Source organism: Hyperolius riggenbachi, chromosome 2, assembly GCF_040937935.1.
Source record: "Hyperolius riggenbachi isolate aHypRig1 chromosome 2, aHypRig1.pri, whole genome shotgun sequence".
Taxonomy (NCBI): Eukaryota; Metazoa; Chordata; class Amphibia; order Anura; family Hyperoliidae; genus Hyperolius; species Hyperolius riggenbachi.
This window is the reverse complement of record NC_090647.1, coordinates 413365368-413388847: the sequence shown is the minus strand read 5'-3', so window position 1 is coordinate 413388847 and position 23480 is coordinate 413365368.

Here is a 23480-nt window from a genome sequence, read left to right as displayed (position 1 = left end):
CAGGTGTCCAGAGGTTAGAGATATATCTGATTATCGGTGATACTGCAGATCATCAATAATCGGGTATAGATCTGTATTCTCTGTGATACTGCAGATCACCGGTAATCAGATCCTCTCTGTGTTACACCGATCGTTACACCGTGACTACAAGAGGGGAAATTTTTTTTTTCAAAAAGACCTTATAGTTTATGAGAAAATCGATTTTTAAAATTCTCCTTCTGACCATGGGAAAATTAAACACCTGCCGATTTTAGCGGTTAATAGCAAAGCCCCTTTAAAAGATAGAAACACCAAAATTGCTGGGAATGTTAAGAAGAACAGTGGGAACAAGAGGAAAAGAATGTTTTTTCAAAAAGACCTTATAGTTTTTGAGAAAATCGATTTTAAAGTTTCAATGCAAATTCTCCTTCTGACCGTGGGAAAATTTTAATGTTTCAAAGAAAAAAAGCCGATTCATTAAAAAAGAGCCGATTCATTAAAAAGAATTGGATCATTCATGAACCATTAGTATAACTTAGAATGCATCCTGTGCAGGACATATAGCTGCCGGATCCCGCTGTCTCTCCCCACCTGCCTTTACCTGTCACCCTCACCTAGGTTGGCACCTGGTGCACCAGGTACCAGCCTAGGTGAGGGTGACCGGTGAAGGCAGGTGGGGAGAGACAGTGGGAGCCGGCAGCTATGCGTCCCAAAGGATTCTCTGCTATGTGGGGGGCAGCTGAGATCTTCAATCAACTTAATTGAAGATCGCAAGATAAGAGGGTACTGTATTCGTGGGATCATTTACCGAGGATATTGGCGTGGGAATTTTTTTTTAAATGAAATAAAAACACAACGACGAAAAAAATCCTTTAATGTTCTTAAAGGACTTACGAGCCCAAAATGTCTAAAAAAGCAAAGTACCTGTAAGCTGTTGAAATGCACGGAGGACGCCGTCCGCGCCCTCCGTGCAGTTCCGCCGGGTCCCCTTCCTGAGATCGCCCCCCGCGCCGACCCCGACCCCCCAGGCCGGGTCGGGCTCTCGTGCCGCTCTCAATATGGCCGCTTCCATTGGCCGCGGCTGCGCAGTCCGCCTGGCCGCGAGTGCGGCTGCGCAGCTCTACGGCCAACCCCTCCAATCCACGCTACAGTGCGTGGTTCGGGGGGTTGGCCGTAGAGCTGCGCAGCCGCACTCGCGGCCAGGCGGAGTGCGCAGCCGCGGCCAATGGAAGCGGCCATATTGAGAGCGGCACGAGAGCCCGACCCGGCCTGGGGGGTCGGGGTCGGCGCGGGGGGCGATCTCAGGAAGGGGACCCGGCGGAACTGCACGGAGGGCGCGGACGGCGTCCTCCGTGCATTTAAACAGCTTACAGGTACTTTGCTTTTTTAGACATTTTGGGCTCGTAAGTCCTTTCATTAACCAGAAATACTTACCTGTACCTTTAAAAAAAAAATTCCCACGCCAATATCCTCGGTTAATGATCCCACGAATACAGTATCCTCTTATCTTGCGATCTTCAATTAAGTTGATTGAAGATCTCCGCCGCCCCCCACATAGCAAAGAATGCATCCTTTGGGAAGCATAGCTGCCAGTTCCCGCTGTCTCTCCCCACCTGCCTTCACCTGTCACCCTCACCTAGGCTGGCACCTGGTGCACCCATAGGTGGCAGCTACACAGTACGCATTCTAGGCTATACTAACGGTTCATGAATGATCCGGTTCTTTTTAATGAATCGGCTCTTTTTTATCAAATCGGCTCTTTTTTCTTTGAAACTTTAAAATCGATTTTCTCAAAAAGCATAAGGTCTTTTTGAAAAAAAAAAATTCCTCTTGTTTCCACTGTTCTTAAAGGGACTCCGAGCAGTGCAGAAACTATGGAAAGATGCACATCATTTTAAAGCTCTCTTTCTCCTCTTTCCAATGATATATAAACCACCACCCTACGTCTTTTAGTTTTCGCTATTTTCGCGATTGAAATTGCCGTGGCCGCGATTTCGATCGCGAAAATAGAGAAAACTAAAAGGCGTAGGGCAACGATTTAGGTGTCGCCAGAAAGAGGAGAAAGAGAGCTTTAAAATGATATCCATCAAGCCATAGTTATATTGTATTACACAGGACGACACTTTCCCCAGTGTCAGCAGCTCCATTCTGCTGAATGCAGCTGCTGACTTTGACAAAAAGTCGCCCTGTGTAATACAATATAACTATGGCTTGATGGATATCGTTTTAAAGCTCTCTTTCTCCTCTTTCTGACAACACCTAAATCGTTGCCCTACGCCTTTTAGTTTTCTCTATTTTCGCGATCGAAATCGCGGCCGCGGCAATTTCAATCGCGAAAATAGCGAAAACTAAAAGGCGTAGGGCGACGATTTAGGTGTCGCCAGAAAGAGGAGAAAGAGAGCTTTAAAATGATGTGCATCTTTCCATAGTTTCTGCACTGCTCGGAGTCCCTTTAAAGAGACTCCGTAACAAAAATTGCATCCTGTTTTTTATCATCCTACAAGTTCCAAAAGCTATTCTAATGTGTTCTGGCTAACTGCAGCACTTTCTACTATGACAGTCTCTGTAATAAATCAATGTATCTTTCCCCTGTCAGACTTGTCGGCCTGTGTCTGGAAGGCTGCCAAGTTCTTCAGTGTTGTGGTTCTGCTATGAACTCACCCTTCCTGGCCCCTCTATGCATACTGCCTGTGTGTTATTTAGATAAGAGAGAAGAGAGAAGCTGCTCTAATCAGCTGGATAAATCGTCCTCTGAGCTGGCTGGGCTTTCACATACTGAGGAATTACAAACAAGGGCAAAGCTGTTTGCAGGCAGAAAAGAGCAGCCTGAAACTTCAGTGCATGGGGGAAAGAAACACACAAATGATCTGATCTCTTGAGATTTAAAAGGAATGCTGTATACAGCCTGCTTATGTATGGATGTATTTTCTATGTGTGGACATACTGTACATCAACCTACTTCCTGTTTTGGTGGCCATTTTGTTTGTTTACAAACAAACTTTTTAAAACTGTTTTTAACCACTTTTAATGCGGCTAGGAGCGGCGAAATTGTGACAGAGGGGAATAGGAGATGTCCCCTAACGCACTGGTATGTTTACTTTTGAGCGATTTTAACAATACAGATTCTCTTTAATATTCCCAGCAATTTTGGTGTTTCTAGCTTTTAAAGGGGCTTTGCTATTAACTGCTAAAGTCGGCGGGGGTTAACTTTCCCACGGTCAGAAGGAGAATTTACATTGAAACTTTAAAATCGATTTTCTCAAAAAGTATACGGTCTTTTTGAAAAAAAAATTCCTCTTGTTCCCACTGTTCTTCTTAACATTCCCAGCAATTTTGGTGTTTCTGTCTTTTAAAGGCACTTTGCTATTAACCGTTAAAGTCGGGCGGGGTTTAATTTTCCCCAGGGATGCTCAACTTCGGATTTGGGAGATACCCGGATAGTTGCTATCCGGATATCTCCCAGTAAACCTGTGCGGCTGGGCGGGGGGGTCAAGCTTACCTGTCTGACGTCTTCTTCAGTCCGTCCCTCGGCGCCTCCTACGATGCGTTCCACGCGCGTCACGTGACTACAGACACTTCCTCCTTCAACCCGGAAGGAGGAAGTGTTTGTAGTCACAGGACCGCTGCGTGGAACGCATCGTAGGAGGCGCCGAGGGACGGACCGAAGAAGACGTCAGACAGGTAAGCTTGACCCCGCCGCCCAGCCGCACAGGTTTACTGGGAGATATCCGGATAGCAACTATCCGGGTATCTCCCGAATCCGAAGTTGAGCATCCCTGATTTTCCCGCGGTCAGAAGGAGAATTTGCATTGAAACTTTAAAATCGATTTTCTCAAAAACAATAAGGTCTTTTTGAAAAAAAATTGTTTCCTCTTGTTCCCACTGTTCTTAATATTCCCAGCAATTTTGATGTTTCTAGCTTTTAAAGGGGCTTTACTATTAACCGCTAAATTCGACGGGGGTTAATTTTCCAACGGTTGGAAGGAGAATTTGCATTGAAACTTTAAAATCGATTTTCTCAAAAACTATAAGGTCTGTTTTCCTCTTGTAGTCACTGCCCTCCTCTACATACCCTGTAAATTTGGTGTATTTACTATGTAAGCGGACTTTGCTATTAACCGCTAAAATCGGCGGGCATTAAAGTCTATGGGACAAATGCGAATACAAACTTTTTTGAAAAAAATTTGTGGTTCACCGCGAACGCGAACCACCGAAGTTCGCTGGGAACTGTTTGCCAGCAAGCCGTTCGGGCCATCTCTAGTGACACTCACTAAGGATGCAACAAACATTCATTTTCTTTTTTTAAAAAGTTTCAATTTTGTGAGTAAAATGTGTAAGACATGACATTGTCTGGCCTCTGCTAATGCGTTTACAAAACATTTTTTTTGGGTCAAATTACAAAACCTATACATACATGTGCAGAACTAAGTCATCACATCTCTTGTCAGTGTCACTGACCAGGGTCACATTCCAGACCTGGTAGCGCTCAATCTCACGTAGCTGCTTGGTCACGTAACTAGTTAGCATGGAGGAGTTCACAAATAAGCCAAAATTAAAAAATATAATAATTAGGTTGTACACTGGTTCCTTCGTACAGTTTTAAGTAGTTGTGGGGTGCCCACATCAGAGCAGAAGGAGGAAAATATGTCACAGATCCATGTGGAAGCTGAGGTAGATAAGGTGTTCTGTGTTAAATACTCTGAGTCAACTCGAACAGACCTGCAGGGTGGCCTGCCTCTGCCTGTTATTTTTTCCATATTGGGGGTATGCAGTACTACTAACAATAGTGGTAGACAGTGTGTGTAATCACAAAGAGGTACACAATCAGTGTCAAATACACAGCAGCTGTGTATTTTAACACACACACACACACACACACAGATATCCTATAATACTTTCAATCATAAATACAGTTCCAAGCTAAGCACTGCTTATGATACACAGTGTGCTGGATAGTAGATAGAAGAGGATGGAAGAACTGCAAGGCTCAGCAGTGACTGTGGCCTGGCCTGTATGCAGTGACACACACACACACACACACACACACACACATACACAAAATAATAGAACCATATGTGCCCTCAAAAGGGCTTTTGTTTCGGGGTGCTTTCAGCAATAAAGAACAGCGTAGCTAACTGTCCCTGTCTCTCTGTGGGCTGTATGCAGTGTGTCACCCACAAAGAGAGCTATGGTATAGTAAGTTCAATCACAAATACAGTGGAAAGATATGCACTGGTATAATACAGTGTGCTGGTGGACTACAAATGCCAGCTGGGACTGTGGGCTGTATCTATGCAGTGTCACCCACAAAGAGAGCTATGCTATAGTAAGTTCAATCACAAATACAGTGGAAAGATATGCACTGGTATAATACAGCATGCTGGCAGACTACAGTAAGGGCCAGCTGAGACTGTGGGCTGTATCTATGCAGTGTCTCCCACAAAGAGAGCTATGGTATAGTAAGTTCAATCGCAAATACAGTGGAAAGATATGCACTGGTAATACAGTGTGCTGGGCCTGGCACAGTACAGCAAGAGCTAGCTGTGACAGACAGGGCTGTATCAATGCAGTGTCAGTGTCACACACAAAAAAAAATCAGAAGAATATTAGCTCTAAAAAGGAGTTTTTGTTGGGTGCTTTCAGCAACAAATTTCAGTGAGGAGCAAGCTAACAAGTGCCTAACTAACGCTTTCCTTATCTCCAACAATGTCTCTTCCTTCCTCTCACTACAGCAGCAGACAGAGACTGAGAACATGACAAACGCTGCTGCATTTTTATAGGGGGGTGAGTGCAGCCTGATTGTCTGCTGACTGTGATGTAGGGGGTCAAAGTTTAGCCCAATGATGAGGTATAGGAGGCGGATAAAACCGCCCTACCCGCCGTGGACTCGAACAGCTGATGTACGCCGGGAACTGTCCGCTGGCGAACCGATCAGGCCATCTCTATTCCAAACTTTGGGGGGCCCCTGACGCCCGCCCATTCTAACCAAATCACCACCAGGACACCTGAGCCGAAGGCCAGGCCCAATAAATGGCCATATGCAATTCACTTTTGTCCTGGGTGATATGTTCAAACTTGTCAATAAAGTGCAGTTTAATTATCAGCCAGCAAAAGAAATACTCAAAATAATTTTGATAGTACTTTTCACCTACTTTGTGGTACCTTTTCCATTGCAAAATGCTGAAAAGTTAATCTAGATCGAAGATGAAGATGCTTATTACCTGTATTGTTGTATCTATTGTCTGTTACCTGTATTGTGCTGTCACCCCTGTTATCATTGTCTGTAATCCTATTTATTGTACAGCGCTGCGTAATAGGTTGGTGCTATATAAATCCAATAAACAATAATAATAATAATCTCCTAGGAGAAAACTCAGAAGAAAAAGTGACTTGCATATGGGCCAAAATGTTTCCTGGTTGTAACGATGGCGGGGTCGTTTTCGTGGTCAGCGCACAAGACGTGCACTGACACAACGAAAACCCTCCACCAGCGTATAATTTTGGGAAACCCAGGCTAGGTGCTACGCACCCGCAGACGGCAATTCCCTCCGGCAGATGGCGCTGTGGAGTGCAGGCGAACACAGTCGCAGCACAGCCACAGATGCCAGACGGGAATTGTACAGATCCAGGACAAGGTACGATCAGGCAGGGCTGGATAGCCCACAAGAAACAGAGCAAAGGGACAGAACCAATGTGTGTCCACCAAACTAGTCGCCACCCAGCGACGGTGAACACACAACGGCGGAAACGAAGTGGGAATGCAATGGCAAGAATGGCGATTGCCGACAGAGACACAAGACTGAGCAAAACAGGGCACGAGGGTAGCAAAGGCACAGCAAATAATACAATGAGGAGATATGGAAAATAACAAACGCTAGCTAACCGCAAACACCGCACTCATTCGCAACAGTGCACGCGGTTATGCGCGGTCTCCACGTGATAAGCACAATAGAGACAAGCACGCCTAACTAACCATTAACAGACAAACATGAAACAGAGGACGCGAGCGCTTGCTTAACGGTTACCTCACCGAGCCTCCAGCAAGCGTAGCAGACAAGACAGACACACGAAAACAGGGACAAGAAAGAGATAGGATCCACAGCACTAGCGAAAGTGGCTAGCACGATCCAGGTACAGAGTAGCAGAACAGAAGGATCCACAGCACTAGCGAAAAGTGGCTAGCGCAATCCCAGGAGACAGAACAGAAGGATCCACAGCGCCAGCGAAAAGTGGCTAGCGCGATCCCAGGAGACAGAACAGAAGGATCCACAGCGCCAGTGAAAAGTGGCCAGCGTGATCCAGAGAGGCAGAACAGAAGAGATAGCTGGTAGCAACCGCTGCACCAGCTATGCTCCAAGAACAGAGATCAGAACGACTTCCTATCGACCACCGCTGGGACAGGACAATCGCAACAGACAAACAAAACAGATAATACAACCTGACTGGGCTAGAAGGGGAGCCTAAAGCAACCCCCAGGAATTAACTATACTAGATAGCAACGGCTGACACTCCAGCAGTGTCCATCAGGAACGGACCATGGAAGAGAAATGTCCAGCAAAGCATTCTGGGAGCAGAATGCTTTTATAGTGCCAGTCATCAAAAGAAGGCAGGTAAGGGATTTGCATGACTAATGTATGCAAATCCCTCAGCAACACAAGCTGCACAACTGACAGAAGGTCTCCTTTCCAGAGTCCTGCAGCAAGCAAACCTAAACAATGGTCAAAAGGCTGCCTGCCTGCGCAGGCAGCTGAGCGGATTCTCACACTGGTAGAGAGAGACTGTAGAGAAAAGGAATTAAGACATTAAAGAGGAACTGTCACGAAAATCTTAACATTTAGAACACATACAAATAAGAAGTACATTTCTTCCAGAGTAAAATGAGCCATACATTACTTTTCTCCTATGTTGTTGTCACTTAAAGTAGGGAGTAAAAATCTGACAGAACCGACAGGTTTTGGGTTAGTCCATCTCTTCATGGGGGATTCTCAGCATGGCCTTTATTCTTTATAAAGACATTGCCTGAAAAAGATTTATACAAATATGCTGGCCAGCCTCCCTGCTTGTTGCACACTTTTTTGGCAGTCGTACGGAGCAACTGCCATTCACTAAGTGCTTAAAAATAAAGAAAACCCTGAGAACCCCCCATGAAAAGATGGGCTAGTCCAAAATCTGTCGGTAATGTCAGATTTCTACTACTCACGGTAAGTGACAGCAACATAGGATAAAAGTAATTAATTTTACTCTGGAAGAAACGTACTTCTTATTTGTGTATGTTTACATGTATTTTACATTTTAAGATTTTCGCGACAGAGCAGGTCCTTTACGTATTATACTTTGAAGCTTGTCTTAGAGTGTCTCAATTTGATATTATTTTCAGGGCTTTAGATATGTTTTTACAATGAAGCAAGTATTTCGCGGGGAAAAAAAAGCTTTTCATCTTTCTTAGTCCCAGCGTACATCTTCAGAATTTTTTTTTTAATTCCTCTCTAGGTTTACAAACATAAAGCACTCTCTAAGGAAGTTTGTCTGTTGAATCAATATGCTAAGTGGAAATGAATTTAAAGAGCAGATTGAGGGAGGAGGCTCACACTCTGATCTCCAGGGTAGCAGCCACCAAACTGTTTCCAGACTTGAGAGACAATCCTGTAGGTTGCAAACCCAGCTAGGCTTTTGTAGGTTTGCTGACATGGCCCCTGTTTTCCCAAAGACTGCCAGAGGCAAACACTAGCAGCTCAGTTGGTAATTGACAGTCTGGGGCTAAAATTAAAACATGTGTTAAGTACAAGGACAAGCAATGCAGGGAGAAGTTGTTAGATCGCCATCTCATGGTTTGCTTTGGATTTCCTATAAACTGAGTGACCACATGCGCTGTTTCTCCAGAGAAGCCATCCATTTATAATGTCCTTGTCTCTGTGCCAGAGAATGATGAAAACTACTACGGTATATTATGCCATATATCAGACTACTGCACCATTTATAGTCGAAGCAAAGAGGAGATCTGGATCATAGAAATGAATCTAAATAAAAAAAGAGTGTAAAATTTCACCATTTGTAAAGTATTAATGTTATAGCATTCACTTCAAGGTTGCATTTTGAATAATTGTTGCAGTATATGCAATATATTTTAAATGTTGATTATGTACACTGGCACTCCAATTCACTTAACTTTGTGTTCACATTAATTCTAAACTAGGGAATGCACATTGCTGTACAGAAGATTGCACTTAAAAATGTAATCCTAACTGAAGTGTTTGCAGAGCATAATCAATATGGAACCAATATTCCAGTGCATAAATACTTTAAAAAAGAAATGTCACCATGCTAAGTACAGCAGACAGGTAAGCTTACTATGTATAGAAGCAGAGGCACCCAGAAAATCTGAGGGCCCCATGAAAGTTTTGTTATGGGGCCCCATTATCTCTAGCTATGCCACTGGGCTCATTGGCCCCTCAATGTAGTGTTCTGCACCCTTAGAAGAAAAACAGCAGCAAAATAAAAATGTTAACACTTCCATGCTTGATTGTGGGGATGGTGTTTTTTGAGTTATACTCAGTGTTTTCTTCCTCCAAACATGGCCTGGGCAACGCATCTTTGAATCTGCAGCCGGGGCTCCTCATTGGTCCGCTGTCTATACCAATAAAATGGCTCAGGCAGCGAACCAATGGGGAGCCCCGGCTGCAAATTCAAAGATACTTGGCTCCTATGCGGACAGTAATAACAGTGATAGATACACTGTAATTACGCAACGGAATTTGCGGCGTGAGGTGTCCGGTGATTAGCAGCGGTATGTATGTTTACAGGGGAGCCCAACAGAGCTACGTAAGGCTTCTAAGGTGTGCAGTGACCCGATGGGGAGCTCTGGGGGTCTCCTTATTAAAGAAGACCCCCAGATGCTGTGGTAGAAGATGGCAGCGATGTTCGGCGGGTGAGTGCGCATGTGTGGGGAGTAAGGCCATGGTGCTGAAGGACAGCACCACAGTGTAAACCTCACTCCCCATCGCCCAGTAAAAGGGAGCATTGCTCAGGCTTTTGCCTGAGTAATGCTCCCTAACAATCGGCAAAAGGATATGGGCAATAGGATTTGCCGGTAATCCTCATGCGATGGCAAGGTGATAAGTAGCTTGCATCTGCAAGCTACTTATCACCTTGAATAGAATGTGGCCTAGTGTATCTTTTGCAGCCCTTGAGAGGGGTACTCACCTAGCATTCCAGCTGAAACACCAAGAATGCCTGTAGAAGACATGTTTTTCAGCAAGTGTTCTGTTTGCTTTTGCCTGTGTTCCATATGCAGGGAAGTGCCTTGCCCACTTCTTAATGCGATCATAAATATGCCTCTTTTCTCTTACTCACTAGCTGATAAGTTCCAGAAATACAGGAAAAATCACACATAGCTCTTTTTATCCTCCGCAGCTCAGCCAATTTATCATTAGGCAATCCCGCATAGCAACGCCAATACTTGTTAATGAGATTTTGTGAGAAAGGCTTTAGATGGCAGCATACTGCACTCAGACCTTTTCAGGCTGATAACATTACTGTGAAGCCAGTATGCACAGCAGCTGCTAATTTCTTAGCTCAGGCCTTCCGATGGCTGCGCTAGATAGAAGGCTACATGAGTATCTGCAAACCAATCCCAACCTCTGAATTGTTTTTTTTTCCCTTGAACACAGCCTGCTTTTCATGTGTGGCCTTAGTTAATTAAATTCAACATTGCTTTAGATAATTATGTATTTCCATCATTCCCATTTTAAGAATAATAATATGCAGGGTATGAAAATGCACACTTCAATTTTTATGTAAACCTTCATTAAAAGTCACTGTCAATGAGTCATGGATATAATCAAGAGGTATATTGTTCATAAACTTGGGGTGTGATTTGGAACAATTCGGAGTCATGGCTATAATGTGCAGTGCAACTGTAGAGACAATATATATATATACTGTAAGTAACATGGTAATTCTGATTACCGCAGAAGTTGCACTTTAAAAAGGGTAATGAAACACGGTAAGTGTAAAAGGGCCCTTACTTATGTTATGGAACTTACGCATACTTACGTAAGGAACTTATGGTTATTCTGCCTTTTCTGTCAAAGCCCTAGATGAGGTTCACATTTTAATGCTTATAATGGTAAATTTACATGAATTACATAATTATCTCCATACTTTTTGCAACCTATTGAGTCCTAGGTCTAGGATGGCAGTTCCACCGGCTCTAATTGTTCTCCACCACTGAATAATTGGGATATGCACAGCAAAGCAGATTAGCCTTCATGTCACTTTTTTCTTGGATATCGCACGTGTCATCCTCTGTGGGAAGGTTTTACCCTTACACTCCATTTTACTATGTTTAATAATTGTATCCTTTTAGGCTGTGCCTCCAGTAGTTTCTAGTTCTATGCATTCTAACTCCCTGGGGGTAGTGGGATTCTCAGCATACCCAATGCTTAGAGTCCAGTTGAAGTACAGTTGAGCTATTCTTTACACCTGCATCTTTAGTGGTTGCATTACAGGTGATCCAATTCTGTAAGTATCACAACTTCCATCTCCATCCTATTTTCTCCCATACCACACCATATTGGCTCTTGGTTTGTCCCTTTTTTTCTTGGAAGTTTCCTCTATTACTAGGTTCCTTTTCCATTTTTTTAGCTGTAGTATCTTGGCCCTAGTTTCAAAACTTTGATGGAGCAACTATATCTTGTTCTAAGACTCTAGCCATCATGTTAATGGTTGCCTGACTCATTATTGGTATTTTGAGATGTATCTCCCATGTGAGCCAGTGTAATAACACTTTATTGCACTCATTGATAGACCAGTCACCTCAAGAAAGATGCTTTTCAAAGTCAAGAAGAAAAATAAATAAATGGGAGTGTGTTCCCTGTCAGAGGTATACTTGCCTCATCCTACTGGGCTGGTAATAAAGAGAAAGAGGCTTGGCAAGCTTGTGGTTTCATCCAATTCTAGTTATCAGGAACCTATTCTATTGCACCATGCAGATAGATATTTTACTGACAAATTAAATAGATAAACATGGTCATTATTGATCAATGCACAGTTGTATAGCACATCTTGTACTAAGTAAACATTAACGGATCAGTCAGAAAATACAGCAATACCAATAGAAGAGAGGGCACAGTCCGTATAAGAGTAAGGGGTGGGCACAGGATGTATTGGAAGGCCGGGTAAAATAGATGTCAATAAACTACACAAGTGTGCTAATATTTTATACGTTTTATAAGTTGATAGACATTTTCAGGTATAGGTGTGCACAGAGACAGAATCTTATCCCCATCCTCACTTGTCCATGCTCATTTTGGATCCATCCCTACCCTATACCAGGCAACTTTTAACTGCCACTTTATTTTTACCTCATCCCCATCACATTTCTACCCATCTTCATCCTCATCCCATTCACAATATTTTTTAAAGCTTTTATCTGCAGGGAAGGTACAAACAGTGAAGTTTTTGTTTATAAGAGGCATATCCTGCAGATAATGTAGCTATGCACAGCTGCCTTGAAATGAATAGGGAAACAGCACAAACATGTATGCATGTTTCCCTACTTCATCAATACTAAAAAACCCATGAGGTTTAAGTGGACATAATATCACATTTAATGAAATACAATAGGTGCAAAAAAAAATTCTATTAAAATCTAATAATTACTTCATTTTTTACAGATGCAGATCCAAGACAAAGTCCATCAATCCCAAAAAATCAGGATGTATATCCATTGATGTATATCCATTCTTTTCTTTTACTACCTGAAGTACACTTCAAAGCTCACATGTCTCTTTATTAGAGGCAACAATCATGTCACAAAGTGTCACTTACATCCACAGAGCATATAAATGCATCAACCGCGTTGTATTTATTTACTAAATCAAAATCTTTCCCATAACAGGCATTCTGACATTCGCCATATCTGCCAATGTATCCAACCAGTAAGCATACAGACTTACACATGTATCCAACAAGTATGTGGGGTGCTGCCATAATAACTGTGGTCACCATTCTTACCCCTTTATTCAGCAGTGATGCACCGGGAGACATCTCAAGTTCACTCCAACCTGAATTATCGCACATTCTTTCTGTTCTAAGAAAGTAAACTTTTGTTTTCCATAGCATTTTAATAAGGGGCTTTTAGGACCATTGTAGCCCTTCACACACTTCAATGAGTTCTGGTTCACCATGAGCTTGCTGGTTAGTTTGTACCCTTTATAAAGAAAATCCAAATGCAGCCTCCTCTGAGAGGCTCAATGATGTTGTTGGAATCTCACCTCCCCTATCACTGTGTCTGCCACCCATCTCCACTGCAGCTGCTAAATCTCTGCCTCCTGACCCAGAGTCTTTCTGCATGTTGTACCCACCCCTCAGTATAGGGTGTGATTACCCCCTCCCTCCCAGTATAGGTAGCCAGAGAGAGCCTCTCCCCTTCAGTATAGGTAGCCAGAAAGGGCTTCACCATACCATATGCAGAGTTCACAGTGGAGCGCTATATAACTCACCTCTCCAGGATCAGGCAGGCACATGCAACCATCTCCCTCCTAGGTATACTGTATCTATGGTGAGAGCGTCATGTAACAGATGGTCTCTCTCACTATAGGATGGAGCACCTCAAGATGCAAAGAAGTTGGGTTCTGTGTGGTTGAATCCTGGGGCAGTGAGTTGTATACCACTCCTCTGTGCTCTCTGCCCCTTCCCCCACTGCCCCCACTGGTATTTTGTAGTGAGGCTGTAGGTTACCGCATTTGCCACTTGTAAGTAGCCCTGAGCCACACTCTGAAATTCTGCCAGGGGAGATAATATACTATCAGTGTTCTGGGGGAAACCCAGTGTACAAATTTGCACTATGAATTCTCTATGACATTACAACAGTATGGAAAATATAGAAGCTTTTAGGGGAAGACATTTCTTGTCTAACAAGAGTTAAGATTTACAACAGGATAACTCCAGTAGAAATGAAAGTGTGGACAACGCTACCACCCACAAAACCTCCGCAACAGTGCACGACCAGGCCAGCTAAGCACAGGAAAATGTAGAAGAGTAAGGTCTGCACTTGTCCAGGTTTTCAAATCTTTATTCTAGGACATATCCATACAATACAACACAGGAACATGCATCAAATTGCTGACATGTTTCGAGCTACAAGCTCTTAATCCTAGCTGGATGACTCCAGTATATGAGTTTCTTTGCTAAAGGTTTTACTGAATGTTTAAATATGAAATTGGACATAAAAGCATTGTAGCATCAAGAGCAATTCCAATGAAAACCTGGTCTACGGTGGAAAAAAAAATAGTGACAATAAAAAAAACAATAATTTTCACTCAGTTTGAACCCAATTGCTGGATGATTCAATTATTTTGGCAACATCCACCAATACAAATCAATGATTGTCTAACAAGTCTAACCTCTTTTTTTTATACAAAGGGATAAAATGTTTTCAGCTTCAATTAATTACTTTGTGTGCGAGAAAAATTCCTTGTTTCCTAGAATTAACAATGTCATCTTAAATTTTGTCCTAAGATGTCAACTATGATCTCTGTGGTGGATTTTAGTCAATCGGTCACAAAAGTGTGCACTGGAGAAAAGTTGGTTTGACAGAGATGATTGTCGGGTTCTGACTTTCACATCCAGATATCATCACATATCTGTAGGCAACTTTATACCTTTATAATCTACCAAATACGGTGTTATCTGCTTAGATTCAACTCAAGATACCTACTCACATAAAATGTAATCTGTAAAGTATAAACCTATTGCACATTTAACGAAGTCCTTAAACTACCCATTAACATGACTTTTGGAATGGAAGACAAATCTCTCTTTTGTGGCCACAGCCAAATGTATCACTCAGTGGAGAAATTAATCAGACATTAGAACCCTAACTGATTGCTATGGTTTGATGATGTGAAGGTGTTTTTCACAATGCATAAAAACGTCCCTTTCTTGCCCTGATAGTGATACCATTCATATCTGCCCAAACTGTTTCAGGGGCAGCTTTACAGAAATGCTGCTTATATCCAGACCAGTCAGTTATGTAGGCATAATCCAACTACCCTTGGAGCATTTTAGTTTAGCATAGCCAAGAATCCATATACATACAGAGAGGGGAGAAACACTGTGACAACAAGATGCTGTTTAGGGTGAATTAATAAGAAATATTTTTTTTTTAAACCTGTTTATATGATCATTCCTTTTGAGAGTCAGACAGTGGTCCTTCGATTTACCTATGCAAACAAACAGCGATGAGCAGGAAAATCTTCTGAATTAAAATTCAGCTCAGAATTGAAATCATTCACAGTTTTGCTAGTTCAGGGATTTTTATGAACTACGGTAGGTGGCCGAGAAACTTTTACTGCTAAGACCAGAAGTGCTTCTAATGAGGTTTCACTTTCTAATCCCCATTCCGAATGTATTAGTACATTCAACAGGAAGACCACCCATCCAATGTCTTTTGACAATAAGGTGGGTCCTTGCCTTGCACAGTGGGGTGTACTCCCCTACATCACAGATATCGGGTAGTGTGGGAAGAGTGTACTGTCTGCACTATTGATAAGGATAAGCAAACAGCAAATCTGCCTGGTGAATAATTAATGGGGGTATTTAAGGACCCTTTTACGGTTTTTACCCATACACAAGTGAGAAAAGAGCACACAAATAAATAAAATCAATTTTTGTCACTTGAGATATCTTTTTTTTCTTTTTCCTAATTATTTGGTTCATCTGTTCTTAATTGCAAGGGTGCCCTCTTCTGTTTCCCTGATAGCAGTGGCCATTCAGGCTGCAAATTGAAAGATATTATGTTGAGTGTATATAAATGCCCTTCTTTTGAGCAAATTAGGGGTAATAATTGGTCATTCAAGCTTCCTTTACAACTTAAGGAAATGATCAGAAGAATTCAACTTAAAGTGGACCTGAAATCTTGCACAGGGCAGAAGGAAAACAAAATAGAGAAATGCACCCTGTATGTATTTAGAGAGTTTAGCTTGTCTTATTTGTGTCTAATCACAAGTTGTAATTTGATCTCTCCCCTGTGTCAAATGACTGCCTTGGCAGAGACGGCAGATAAACTGATTGGAAAGCACAGGGTGCAACAAGGCGTACCTCAAAAAAGGGCACCTGGAAAAAAGGGCAGGTGATGTAGCCAAAATTAATTATATTGTCCATATAATGATAATAACCATATTTTATTATTTCTTCTTGTAATAAAAAACTGAAAATATTGTTTATAACACTGAAAACGATATTTTATGTATAATCATTATAATTGTATAATATTGTGTATAACCTTCTTTTATCGTTTCTTCATGTAATAAGTCAGAAAATATTTTCTATAACAATGAAAAAAAAATTATAGGTATATTCGTAATAAGTCAGTAAAACATTAGTAAACATTAGTAAATATTAGCAACATTTTACTAAATCTAACCCTACTCTCACACAGAACCCTCCCTCTACCTATCCCTAAGTCCTAGACCCCCTGGTGGTGCCTAACCCTAAGACACCCCCCCCCCCCCCCGGTGGTGCCTAACCCTAAATCTTAGGTGGTGCCTAAACCTTAAATCTCCCCTAGTAGTGCCTAACCCTAAAACTCTCATATTGTTTATCAAATTATTTTTTAAATCCATATATTTAGTTATTTGAGCAGTATTTGTATTTTTCAGAGAATGTCGTTTTATTTATGAAACTTTACATAGATAGAAACGATAACTATGGTATGTTTGTAAATGTTATTATATGGTATGTTTGTAATCGTTATTATTCACCGGGCACCCATTATAAACAGTATTAACAGTGCGCCCATTGTACATGTTATTATTCACTGGGGCGCCCATTGTACATGTTGTTATTCACTGGGATGCCCATCAAACAATATTTAACATGAGAGTCAATGGCAGTGCCCTTTTTGTGCATTAGCCTCATTTGCCCAAATTTCCTGCTTCCATTAACAATATGTCTGCTTCCATCAATCAGGAAGTAGAACCAGTGCATATTTATTTTAGGATTTGTATAACCTGTAACAAAGAAATGTTTTTTTCTTTAAAGGTTATTATGCTTTCACGTATCTTTTAGAGCAGAGATGACGTTCTGAGTTCATCTCTGCTTTAACATTTTCAGTTGTTAGGCCCTGAAAGGGAAGGAGGAGGGGAAGAACAGGCTAATGTAAATGATTCTTGAAGATTTGCTACAATATACCATGGGTACTTGACAATTTTCTCCTGCCTATAATATAGAATAGGCAATTCAGGTTTAAACAATCAAATTCAACTAATAAACACTGAATTCTCCAGAAAGATCTGTCCCATGACAGCCAGTTATACTGCGTGTTGATGCTGCCTCCTGCCAGTAGGTGTCACTGGTACGTTGCTACATTGTACTGTACATCAGACATCTTCTAGTCCTTATATAGCAGTGATGGCTAACCTTTCAGAGGCCGAGTGCCCAAACTGCGACCTTACATCGACTTATCTATCACCGAGTGCCAATGGGGGGGTTGCGCCGCGCCGAGAAATGGGTGTGGCCATTACATTGTATGGGCGGAGCTAACGTAATGATGTAACAGCGAGGCATAAGAAAGCAGTGTTTCCGCCATGATGTGGTGAAACGAGGATTCGCATCATGGGTATGCAGAAACTGTGATGCTATTTATTAGTATACCCGCCGTAACCCCAAAGCAGCAAATATAGCCAACTATGACCATTATCAACATTAGCAACATTTCAGCAGAAAATCACGCAATGTGGGCAACATTTCAGCAGAAAATAATGCAGTGGGCAACATTTTAGCAGAAAATAAACGCAGTGGGCCACATTTCAGCTGAAAATAACGCAATGTGGGTAACATTTCAGCAGAGAATAAACGCAGTGGACAACATTTCAGCAAAAAATAAACGCAGTGGGCCACATTTCAGCAGAAAATAACGCAATGTGGGCAACATTTCTCCAGAAAATAAACGCAGTGGGACACATTTCGGCAGAAAAGAAACACAGTGGGCCACATTTCACCAGAACATAAACGCAGTGGGCCACATTTCACCAGAAAATAAACACAGTGGGCCACATTTCACCAGAAAATAAACACAGTGGGACACATTTCACCAGAAAATAAATGCAGTGGACAGCATTTCACCAGAAAATAACGCAATGTGGGAAACATTTTAGCAGAAAATAACACAGTGGGCCACATTTCACCAAAAAGTAAACACAGTGGGCAACATTTCACCGGAAAATAGATGCAGTGGGCAGTATTTCACCAGAAAATAAACACAGTGGGCCACATTTCACCAGAAAATAAACGCAGTGGGCAGCATTTCACCTGCAAAAAAAGGAATGTACTCACCTGACAGAAGTCTTCTCTCTCGGCCGGCCTCTGGCGCGCATCTCCCCCGGACGATCCTCCTGCATATCTCCCGCGCTGACAGGCAGAGCAGGGCTACGGGAAGATGGCGCCCGAAGCCCTGTACTGGTGAAACAAATAGTCTCCAGTACAGGGCTTCAGACGCCATCTTCCCGTAGCCCTGCTCTGCCTCCCGGGAGACTGCGGGGCTGCGGGCTTTGAACTGGCGCGGTGTCCAGTAGACACTGCGGCCAGTTCATAGCGCAGCAGCGTTGGCGTGCCAGCAGATTCGGCTACGCGTGCGGGGTCTGGCGCGCGTGCCATAGGTTTGCCAATGCTGTTATATAGTAAAAAAATTATGTCCACTTGGGTTTCACCTCGGTCTGTACACCAACCTTCATAAATAAGACTCACTTCGGCTTTAATAGAAATCCTCTTTACTTAGAGCTGTATTATTTCCTGTAATGTGCATGGCCATACAATAATATTTTTACAAGAACATTATACTATACTTTACTCAGCCCATTTTCAAGGATAAAGCATATACATAGACTAGAGATAATAATAATGGCAGTATTTGTATAGCGCCTTTCTCCTGTCGGACTCAAAGCGCTTGCGAGGCAGCCACTAGAGCGCACTCAGTAGGCAGTAGCAGTGTTAGGGAGTCTTGCCCAATGAACTCCTTACTGAAATAGGTGCTGGCTTACTGAACAGGCAGAGCCGAGATTTGAACCCAGGTCTCCTGTGTCAGAGGCAGAGCCCTTAACCATTAAACTATCCAGATAAAGCTAATGAATTCATAAATTATTTTAGCCTTCTGTTAAACGTGATCCCCATGGCAAACTTTTAAAAGTTGTCAGGAGTGGTGCTACTGTCTTGTGTATCGACTACATTATCTTTCACTTAAGATGCTAGAAAAAAAATGCTAATTATTTATACAGTATGCTTGGCATTACAGAGATTCTTTTGGCATAGGTGCTAAAGATAGTCATTTGTGCATAAAAAATTTAAAAAAAGTTTATATCTCAGGTTTCAACCCCCCTCATTTATATTTCTGAAATATAGTTTTTGCATTCATCATAAATTTTTTTAATCACTTTACAGTGACCTTGTAGTGAATCCAGACATTGTAGGATTTGTATGCACTGTATTTAGGCATTTAATAGAGATGATTGAGAAGAGAAGTAGGTGACACAGGAAGAGTGGAAGTGAGGTCATAGTAGGGCCTCACCTGCCTTCACATAGATGGAGACTGAGATAGGGGAAACTAAACCAAAGAAAATATTATTTAGACTGCCTATGAGAGGCTTTAAAAGTAAAGCTGCATTTTCACAGGTAGAGACTGCATAATATAAATGTATGTTATTTATTTTTTATTATTAGGGTAATAAGCTGCATCTGTCCTTCGTGTTTCAGGATATAACAGTGCGGGCGTGGCCTGGCACACATGGAGTAAAGGCGTGTCCTGAGTGAGCTCCCTCTGACAAGATTCTTGTCATCATGCTAAACAGCTCTAAGACCTTCTTTTCTGCTCAATTTGGAATGCGGACCAGGGGCGTAGCAATAGGGGGTGCAGAGGTTGCGACCAAATCGGGGCCCTTGGGCCAGAGGGGCCCTCCCTTAACTTCAGTATTAGCTCTCTATTAGTCCTGTGCTCATAATAAATACTTCTATAGATGCTTTGAATGATAATAATCATTAACAAACTATTCCCCATTCCCTTCTTGCACCTCTGACACTGTGGTTGTCCTTGATTGGTTTTGGTGCGCCATATCAATTGTTATGTATAGAGTGCTTGGGGGGCCCCAATGTAAAACTTGCATCACGGCCCAAAGCTCCTTAGATACGCCACTGATGCGGACGCAAGTTACTTGTGATTACTGGCTGCCTCTTCAACTACTATGACATGTCGAGTGACAGAAGCTGCCGCCAAGCTGAGAAAGTTTCAGCATGGCCAAAATGTTGACAGCTTTTTGGATGAGGAGGCCACCGCACCATCCCTGAAACAAATCCTAGATGCCTTCACCCTGTGCCAAACAAGCATGGCTTCTAACACCACTATGTTAGAGGAGGTGAAGAGGGACGTCTCCCTCCTCCACCAGGATCTGCAGACACTCCTCTTCAGAGTGACTGAGACTTAGGCCCTGTTTACACTTAATCAGTTGCTCTCAGTTATAACTGAAAGAAAACTGATTTTCAAAGTAATGCCCATGTTTTCCTATGGCACCTTTCACACTTAACGTGTTTAACTGAAATCTTTTTCACAATGCACTGCTATGGAAAAATGTGTACTAACGCGTACCGACGCGCACTAATGCATACTAATGCACACCAACTGATTAAGTGTAAATGGACCCTAAGGGCCTGTTTCCACTACACACAGAGTGGATGCAGAAAACTACAATCACTCCAATGAATGCCTCCAATGAGGATCAGCACAAAAGAAGATGAGATGAGGCCTATACAACCCCAAATGCAGGCCACGTCGCAAAAAGTAAAAAGACATAACAGTCAATTCAAATGCTCTCTGATTGAAAAAAAAATTCCTTGTGCTTGTACATTAAATGCACTGCAAGTTACTTAAAATGTAGAAAGGTGTGTGTGTGTGTGTGTGGGGGGGGGGTTACATGAACAGTTGACTGTGCATTTAAAAAGCGCTTTAGGTTCTATGACAGTGATTGTAATACATACCGTAAGCTATATTTAATAGCTCATTAGTATAAATTTTACACAATGAAGTAAATGTGAACTTTGTCAATACAACATACAAAATAAGTACTTAGAAGAATGTCACTAAATTATATTGTAACCTATACATATTGTAATATAGTATAGAATGGAACTAAGCTAAATTGGCTGAAATTTATCTGAACTCTGTTCAACATAACTGAAATGTGTAGATCAATAGTTATTGCAAATTTAGGCTGTATAAAACAGCGTCTTGGAAATATATCACTGAAGATCTATTGACATTGTAATAAAATATGTGCATTGGAATAAATGATTTATGAAAAGAAACCTTTTTATATTTAAGGGATAAGTGGACTAAGGAGCTTTTAACCAATAATGCAAATATTTTGATTCACATTACTGATTTTAGTTCTAGAATGGGATGCAGCATGACAGAGTAGCAGCAATCTACTGTTTACATGCAGCTGCAGTACAGAATTCTGTCTGCACGGTAACAGTGTGCACACTTCAAAAGGTAACTATTCTTATAATCACTGAATGATTTAAACTATTATTTTTTCATAATATTTCCTCTCCCTAATTTACATTCTTACATTTATCACAGGTGGTGACATCTTTACTGCTGGCAAGGAGCATAACTGCGGAATATTTGTTTGACGTGTGTTCTGAAGTGAGCAAAGATCTGGTCTTTCAGAGTGCTCTGGGACAGGAGGCTGCAAAACTAAACAGCCTAGGCCCTGGGCTAAACATCACTGGGAAAGTACATACAGAAATGTATACGTAAAAGAAGTGTTGCTGATACTTAAACCAGGATAAATGACATCAAATTACATAAAATTGGGTACCCTGAATAATGTTTAACATTCTGCTATATGTTTTTGTGTTGCCTATTTAAAGATTTGTTGGATAAAAAATATTTTTACAGATTTCAAGAAGTTTAGAAATTAGGGCTATACAGACAAATTGTTCAGCACCCGTCTAAGCAGCAAGTTGTGCTCTTTACAGAGAGGAGGGGGTGGATGTGTAACTGGCACCATGCAATCTGTTTTCCATTCATCTGGATTAGCATGTTACTGCAACAAATAGGAGTAGCATTGCTGCAAGGCCAAGGGGAAAAAGCTCTAGCTGCAGCATTTTGCTTTGCTCCTGGTAAGATGCTTGCACTTTTGACAGACATGCATTATACTTTACAGGGTAAATAACAATCTTTAGGAAGTAAGACCTCCATCTTATGGAGGGGGGGTGTGTTAGAGGGCAGTTGATGAGGGCTCAAAACAGTTTTAGCTTTGCTTGCCTGAAACAGTTATTTATGATATGTACAGGTGACCCACTCTGTTCCACCAATTAATCCTTCATTGTTAAGCATACTGTGTGCATCTTCATCCAGCTCATCATCTAGCTCTGGGTAGAGCTCTTCTTTAAGCAATCTTTAAATTGCATGAATGTTCAAAAGAAAACAACTCTGCTATGAATTGATAACTTCCTTTTTTGTGCAATGCTATATATACAGTAAAATAATGGGGTTGATTACTCACTTGAAATAAGCACTCATTAATCCATGATAGATACAGGTGTAGACAAATAACATCTCTAAAAGTCATTCCATTTGTGTGATGCAGTGTGACCAATGGGTAGGCAAGGAAATATTCACTCTGTGACGCTACATATTAGTGGCTGTAGGAGGAAGCAAGGTGACCATAGGTCATCCCATAAATTATAGAATGAAGAGAAAGGTGTTCACATGAAGTACAGGCTGCTCTTTTAAGGGGGAACATTGATAACTGCTGAGGAGTCCTCTGCACCCACAGGGAACAAACAACACTGTTCAATGAACAATATCAGTGCAGCTTATGTAAAATTAATAGATTTCAGCACCATAAAGATGCCGGAATTATTCATGTGAGGTGCAGAGCAGTAATTACCAGGTGGTACTGTAATACACAGCCTTTCTTTCGTACTTAAAATAAAACATGAGATTCTGAAGCATCAAAATCAGCAACTCCATAGGTGGATGGCATATTAGAATTACCCTTTACAGTAACATTGAAGCACTATATTATTATTATTACTATTTATTTATGAAGCGCCAACATATTCCGTGGCGCTGTACAATGTAAGAAAACAAACAAGGGATACATAATGATACAGACAATGATATACATCAAATATGAACACTGATACACAATACAACACTGCTGATTACAATGTTATTCAACCTTCCTGGCGGTAAGCCCGAGCTGATGCTATGCCGCACAGGAGGATTTCTCAGGCCGTGCTGTGCGGATTTGCTTACTTTTTTTTTGCAACACGCTGCTAGCACTTTGCCAGCTGTGTGTGCATTCCGATCACCACCGCTCCGCGCTGAATCGCCGCTGATCGCCGCCCCCCCCCCCCCCAGACCCCGTCCGCTGCCTGGCCAATCAGTGCCAGGCAGCGCTGAGGGGTGGATCGGGAATCCCTTAAACGTCACGACATCC